The following is a 6,362-nucleotide window of genomic DNA, read 5'->3' on the forward strand; positions in this document are numbered from 1 at the left end:
CCGTCTGTGGATGATAAGCGGTGCTCATATCTAAACGTGAGCCAAAAGACTTATGCATAGCTTGCCACAGTTCAGAGGTGAAACGCGCGTCACGATCAGAAATGATGGAGGTTGGCACTCCGTGCCGTGACACCACTTCTTTTAGGTAGATGTCTGCTAGAGTAGAAAACTTATCCGTTTCTTTGATAGGCAGAAAATGTGCAGACTTGGTCAGTCGATCCACGATCACCCAAATGGTATCATTTCCGCGTAGAGATCTGGGCAGGCCAGTAACGAAATCCATGGAAATTTGCTCCCATTTCCATTTAGGTATCTCTGGTTGTTGAAGTGGGCCTGATGGTTTCTGGTATTCGACCTTGACCCTGGCACAAGTCAAGCATTTACCGACGTTGGTTGCTATGCTGGCTTTCATACCAGGCCACCAGTATGTAGTCTTGAGATCATGGTACATCTTGTCCGAACCAGGATGTACTGAGTAACGAGACTTATGCGCTTCGTCCATCACAAGCTCGCGCAAGTCTCCATACAGCAGAACCCAGATGCGTCCGTTAACATAGTAGGCGCCGTTTTCTTTTTGTTCTAGTCGTTGCCTCGATCCTCTTAGGGACTCAGCTCTGATGTTCTCTGCCTTCAATGCTTCAACTTGAGCATTGCGAATCTGAGCGGGAAGGTTAGATTGGATGGTAAGCTGTAACGCACGTACACGCCTAGGTACAGTATCCTTTCGACTGAGGGCGTCAGCCACAACATTGGCCTTGCCCGGATGATACTTGATCGCGCATTCGTAGTCATTCAGGAGTTCGACCCATCGACGTTGACGCATGTTCAACTCCTTTTGCTTGAAGATATGCTCGAGACTCCTGTGATCGGTGTAAATGGTGCACTTGGTACCGTACAGGTAATGTCTCCATATCTTAAGCGCGAAAACAACTGCTCCCAATTCCAAGTCGTGCGTAGTGTAGTTCCTTTCGTGAACCTTAAGTTGGCGCGATGCGTAAGCAATGACCTTGTCACGTTGCATCAACACACAACCAAGGCCTTGGATGGAAGCATCGCAGTAAACCACAAAATCGTCTATGCCTTCAGGCAATGAGAGGATAGGCGCGCTACAAAGTCTATCCTTCAAGTGCTGAAATGCGGACTCCTGTGCATCACCCCAACGATAGGTGACACCCTTCTGAGTCAGTGAAGTGAGAGGTTGCGCAATCCTGGAGAAATCTTTGATAAACCTTCTGTAATACCCTGCCAGACCTAAGAATTGGCGGATCTCTGTTGGTGTGCGGGGTGCAGGCCAGTTCTTGATCGAGTCAACCTTGGATGGATCAACATGAATCCCGTCCTTGTTTACCACATGGCCCAGAAAATGGACTTCGCGAAGCCAGAAGTCACATTTCGAAAACTTGGCATACAGCTGCTCTTTACGAAGTAGTTCCAGAATAAGTCTCAGGTGTTGCTCGTGTTCCTCCTGACTCTTAGAATAGATCAGGATGTCGTCGATGAACACAATAATGAACTTATCTAGGTAAGGCTTGCATACTCGGTTCATGAGATCCATGAAGACCGCTGGTGCATTCGTCAATCCGAAAGGCATAACCAGAAACTCATAATGGCCGTAACGAGTTCTGAATGCTGTTTTGGAGACGTCCTCCTCTCGGACTCTTAGCTGATGGTAGCCTGACCTTAGGTCAATCTTAGAATAGAAACTCGACCCTTGCAATTGATCGAATAAGTCATCGATGCGTGGAAGAGGATAACGATTCTTCACGGTCACCTTATTGAGTTCGCGGTAGTCAATACACATCCTGAAGGTACCGTCTTTTTTCTTTACGAACAAGACTGGAGCTCCTCATGGCGAAGAGCTGGGACGTATAAAACCCTTCTCCAGAAGTTCTTGTAGTTGCGTAGACAGTTCTTCAAGTTCTGATGGAGCAAGTCGATAAGGCGCACGAGCTATTGGTGCTGCTCCAGGAGCTAGCTCGATTTGAAACTCGACTTGTCGATGAGGCGGAAGGCCAGGTAATTCCTCAGGAAATACCTCGGGAAAGTCGCGTACAATAGGAATGTCTTCAATTCTCTTCTCTTCCGTTGATGTGTCAGTAACGAGTGCTAAAATGGCAGTGTGGCCCTTTCGCAAACACTTCTGGGCCTTAAGGAAAGAGATGATGCCTTCGACAGCACCACTCTTGTCGCCACGAATCATGAGAGGTTTTTCACCAGAACGAGAAATGCGGACGATTTTCTCCTTACAAACAATCTCCGCTCGATGATGAGATAGCCAATCCATCCCAATAACGACGTCGAAACTACCCAGTGTGATAGGAATAAGATCGATAGAGAAAGTCTGACCAGCTAAGACGAGGTTACAACCTTTAACTACGTGTGTGGCTTCTAGACTTTTACCGTTAGCTAGTTCTACCGTGTGTTTGGTGTTCAGAAGTGTTGGAGTGCGCTTAAGCATTTGGCTAACTTTTACGGACACATAACTAGTATCGGCACCCGAATCGAACAAAACAGTAACAAAGAAGTCGTCCAGAAGAAACTTACCCATCACAACGTTGGGATCGTTCCTTGCTTCTCCCTGACCAATCACGAACACACGACCTTGGGCGCCATTTCCATTATTGTTACCTCCATTGTTGCCTCCGTTGTTGTTTCCATTGTGGTTCCCGTTTCTTTGGGTATTGTTCTGGTTTTGGTTCAGCTGGGGGCAGTTCCTCTTAAAGTGGCCCTCAGCGCCACACTGAAAGCATCCTTTATTGCCCTGTTGATGCTGCTGTTGGTGGTTCTGTGGAGCTTGTTGCTGTTGTTGGCGATTCTGATTCACAGGACGTGGGCTCCTGCAATCCTTTGCTTCATGACCCAGCTTGTGACACCTCTGACAACGACCCTTGTTGCACTGGCCACTGTGGTACAGATTACATCGATTGCACTTAGGGTGATTTCCCTTGTACCCACCCTGACCTTGATTTCCAGATGACTGCTGACTGGGGCTCTTGTACTCATCTGTCTTTCGCTGCTGAGATTGAGCTGAAGTAGAACCCTTGCCCAGATTTCCCTCCCACTTGCGCTTATTGTCGTTGGGAGCATCAGAAGTAGTGGCGCTAATACGTTTGGGCAGCTTGTTCTGCTCAACCGCCTGGTCAGTGAGACGATGAGCCAACTTGACGATTTGCTGTATAGTGCCAAGGTTAGCTGAGGTTACGTGGCTTTGAATTTCCGGCACCAAGCCCTTAAGGTACAGCTCAATGCGTTTGTAAGGAGGGTCCACCATAGTAGGACACAGGATGGCCAGTTCGTTTGACCTCTTAGTATACGCCTCAATCTCAGACCCCGTCATCTTCAGGTTGAAAAATTCCACCTCTAGCTTGTGGATGTCGTCACGACTGCAATACTCTTCTCTAATCAGTTCTTTGAAGCCGTTCCATGGGGTGGCATTAGCAACTGCCAGCCCAAGCAATTGGACCTATGCTTTCCACCAGGTTAACGCAGCTCCTTCGAGTGTTCCAGTAGCATACTTCACCTTACGATCTTCCGGGCAATCACACATCTCGAAAACAGACTCGAGCTTCTCGAACCAGTGAAGAAGGCCTACGGCACCTTCTGTGCCGCTGAAAGTGCTTGGTCGGCAATCCATGAAGGTTTTGAACGTACACACAGGAGGCTGAGCATGTTGACCTATGGTGCGAGAATAAATGACAAGGTTAGGCACGAGGGTAGGTTTGCAAAGGTAAGATCTAAACGTTCTAAGATAGGTCGGAGTAGCAGGTTATACCTCCTGCAGGAACAGCTGCGAGTGCCTCAGCAACTCGTTCGTTGATCAGAGCCGTCAACTGGGCTTGAGTGAGGTTGATACGTCCTCCGCGTCCGCTCATGATCTTCATCACGAAGCAACGTAAGTGAGAAAAGTGTCGTGAAAGTGCGTAAGTGTGGGACGACAGTAGAGAGTAAGCACACAAGGTTCAAGTAGAAGTTATCACGTTAACTAATGCACAGTGTGAGCTATCTAACTGACAATATAACATAAATCATACCACTTATGGTGTCGAGTCTTGCACGTGGAGCGAAGCGTCGTTGTGGATCGTTGAGCACTGTACAGGTTATAGTCTGGTTTTATCAAAAATCTTTTCCCATTTTAAAACCAAGTTCACTATAACCAATGGCTCTGATACCAATCTGTCACACCCCCAAAATCCACCATGCGGAGTACCACCGCTTGGAGGCGTGACGTGACCAGGATCGAGCCACCAATCATATCGAACAACATAATTAAGTAATTAAAACCAAACACAATACGATTGGTGACCAAAAGGAAGTAAACCGATTTTAGCTAAACAGCGGAAGCATAAAACATAAGTTCAAAACATAGTCCATAGTTCAAAAGTTTAAAGTCCAAAACGTAGATTTAAATAGTTCATAAAGTTTATTTATTAAATGCGGGACATGTCAGTTCGCATCCCACAACGACCACCTCCATATGCAAGCTCCATGCATTTAGCGACCTGTAAGCCATGTAACAACGAGTCAACAACAAAGTTGAGTGAGTTCACGTTTGGTTGTTTAGTTTTAAGTTGTTTTCTGAAAACGTGGTTTGTCTTTCGTTGGCGTAATTGCCGTGGGGGTTACCCCGTAGTTGAAAGAAAGTTTAACCAGTTCATTCTTTATTACCCTTACCCTGTTCATGATTAGTGGGGGCTTCCCCATGTGAACTACTAGACTGTACCATATCGACTACTACGCAAATAAGTTGTGCCCTACATCAGTGTCTATCATCACTGACGGTTTGCCATAGTCCATTAGTACACGCCCGTCCGACTGGCACGGTGTGAGGTTTGTTAAACCTAATAGCGCTATTAACTAATGACCCGCTCGCCATTGGCCTCGGCGATTAAGTTGATATAAAAATGAGGGACTTATGATAGAGTTTTGTCTAGTAAGTTTTAAGGTTGTTGTCCTACCCAAGGAGGACGAACGTACGTAGTTCTACCCAAGGAGAATACGCAGGAATAATATTGGCATCCTACCCAAGGAGGATGGCCGTACATATCCTACCCAAGGAGAATATGTAGATTCAGTTTTAAATTCTTTAACCCATTCCCAAACCACCGGGAATCCCATGCCTTAGAAAGTGTGTGAACTCATCTTGGTTTGCTCGGTTAGATTCTCAATATAGCTAACAGTCAAGGTCGGTCAATCATGTCCTAATATAATTTACCAGTTAGTCATTTAGTGTCTTTCAAATAGAACACAAAGTTCCTACATGTATCTATCACACAACATGCATCGTTTTAACGGTTTATGCCCCTCTAAGTTTCCCATCCATTCCCCACTCAAAATCAAACATACGATAATGCACATAACATATATAACATGTTAGATCATTCACGGATAGCATACTCGACATTTAGACACGCAAGGTCACAACTTATATCAATTCAGCATTAATATTCAAAACCGGCAGTTTTCGGTCGTTTTAATAAAATAGTTAAATTATTCCAAAAATTCCCAAATTTTTACAAGATGTCTTAAACGTCCCATATTTTATTGTGTAAAAATATCGGGGTCCGGTTCATTACCAATATTTTATAACAATTCATATTCCGGACTGAACTCAGATTTATGAATTTCTGACCACAGTCCACGGAACAATTCATTAAAAATTCATCGAGTGTCCGATTTACGAAATTCCAGTGGGGTAATTACACATGCATCGGTTGTCATCTACTGTACAAATTTCATGGTCCGATTCATCACAAAACTCAGGTTATGACTGAAAGTACGACACCCATTTATTGCTGTCAAAATTCAGCTTAAGTTGCTGTTACAATTTAACACTTTAAAAATAATAAACGAAGTCCAAAAATTACGATTCCGGTGCCATTAGAACCGTATTTCATAATATCACATTTTAGACTTAAAATATCAATTTTCGTTAGGTTTATGACCTGTTTACAGCCAACTGAAGTTGGCTGTAAAACTTGGACAGATTCTGATTTTTAGTGTTTAACCTTCTAAATCGTGTTCGATCGATACCGTTAACAAGTTTAGTATTCACAACAACATCAAACATTAATATTATCCAGCAATACTTCAGATCATCAACCAATAATCATAATCACACAAGATCTACATGCTTTACACTAATATTCATTCATTAACCACCTTGTTCATCATTTTAGTAGACTTTTAGATTTGGATCTTGTATGTTCATAATTTTTAACCGACTAATCTCTTATTAACCACATCAAACATGAACAAGAAGTTGATTAGAAGCACTTACAACTAGCACAAGGCTAGGGAAGAAACTATGCGAAAAAGAGGTGGATAAAAGCAAGATAGAGAGGTCCTTCGCCTTCCGTTAGCTC

Source organism: Helianthus annuus, chromosome 2 (assembly GCF_002127325.2).
Source record: "Helianthus annuus cultivar XRQ/B chromosome 2, HanXRQr2.0-SUNRISE, whole genome shotgun sequence".
NCBI classification, from domain to species: domain Eukaryota; kingdom Viridiplantae; phylum Streptophyta; class Magnoliopsida; order Asterales; family Asteraceae; genus Helianthus; species Helianthus annuus.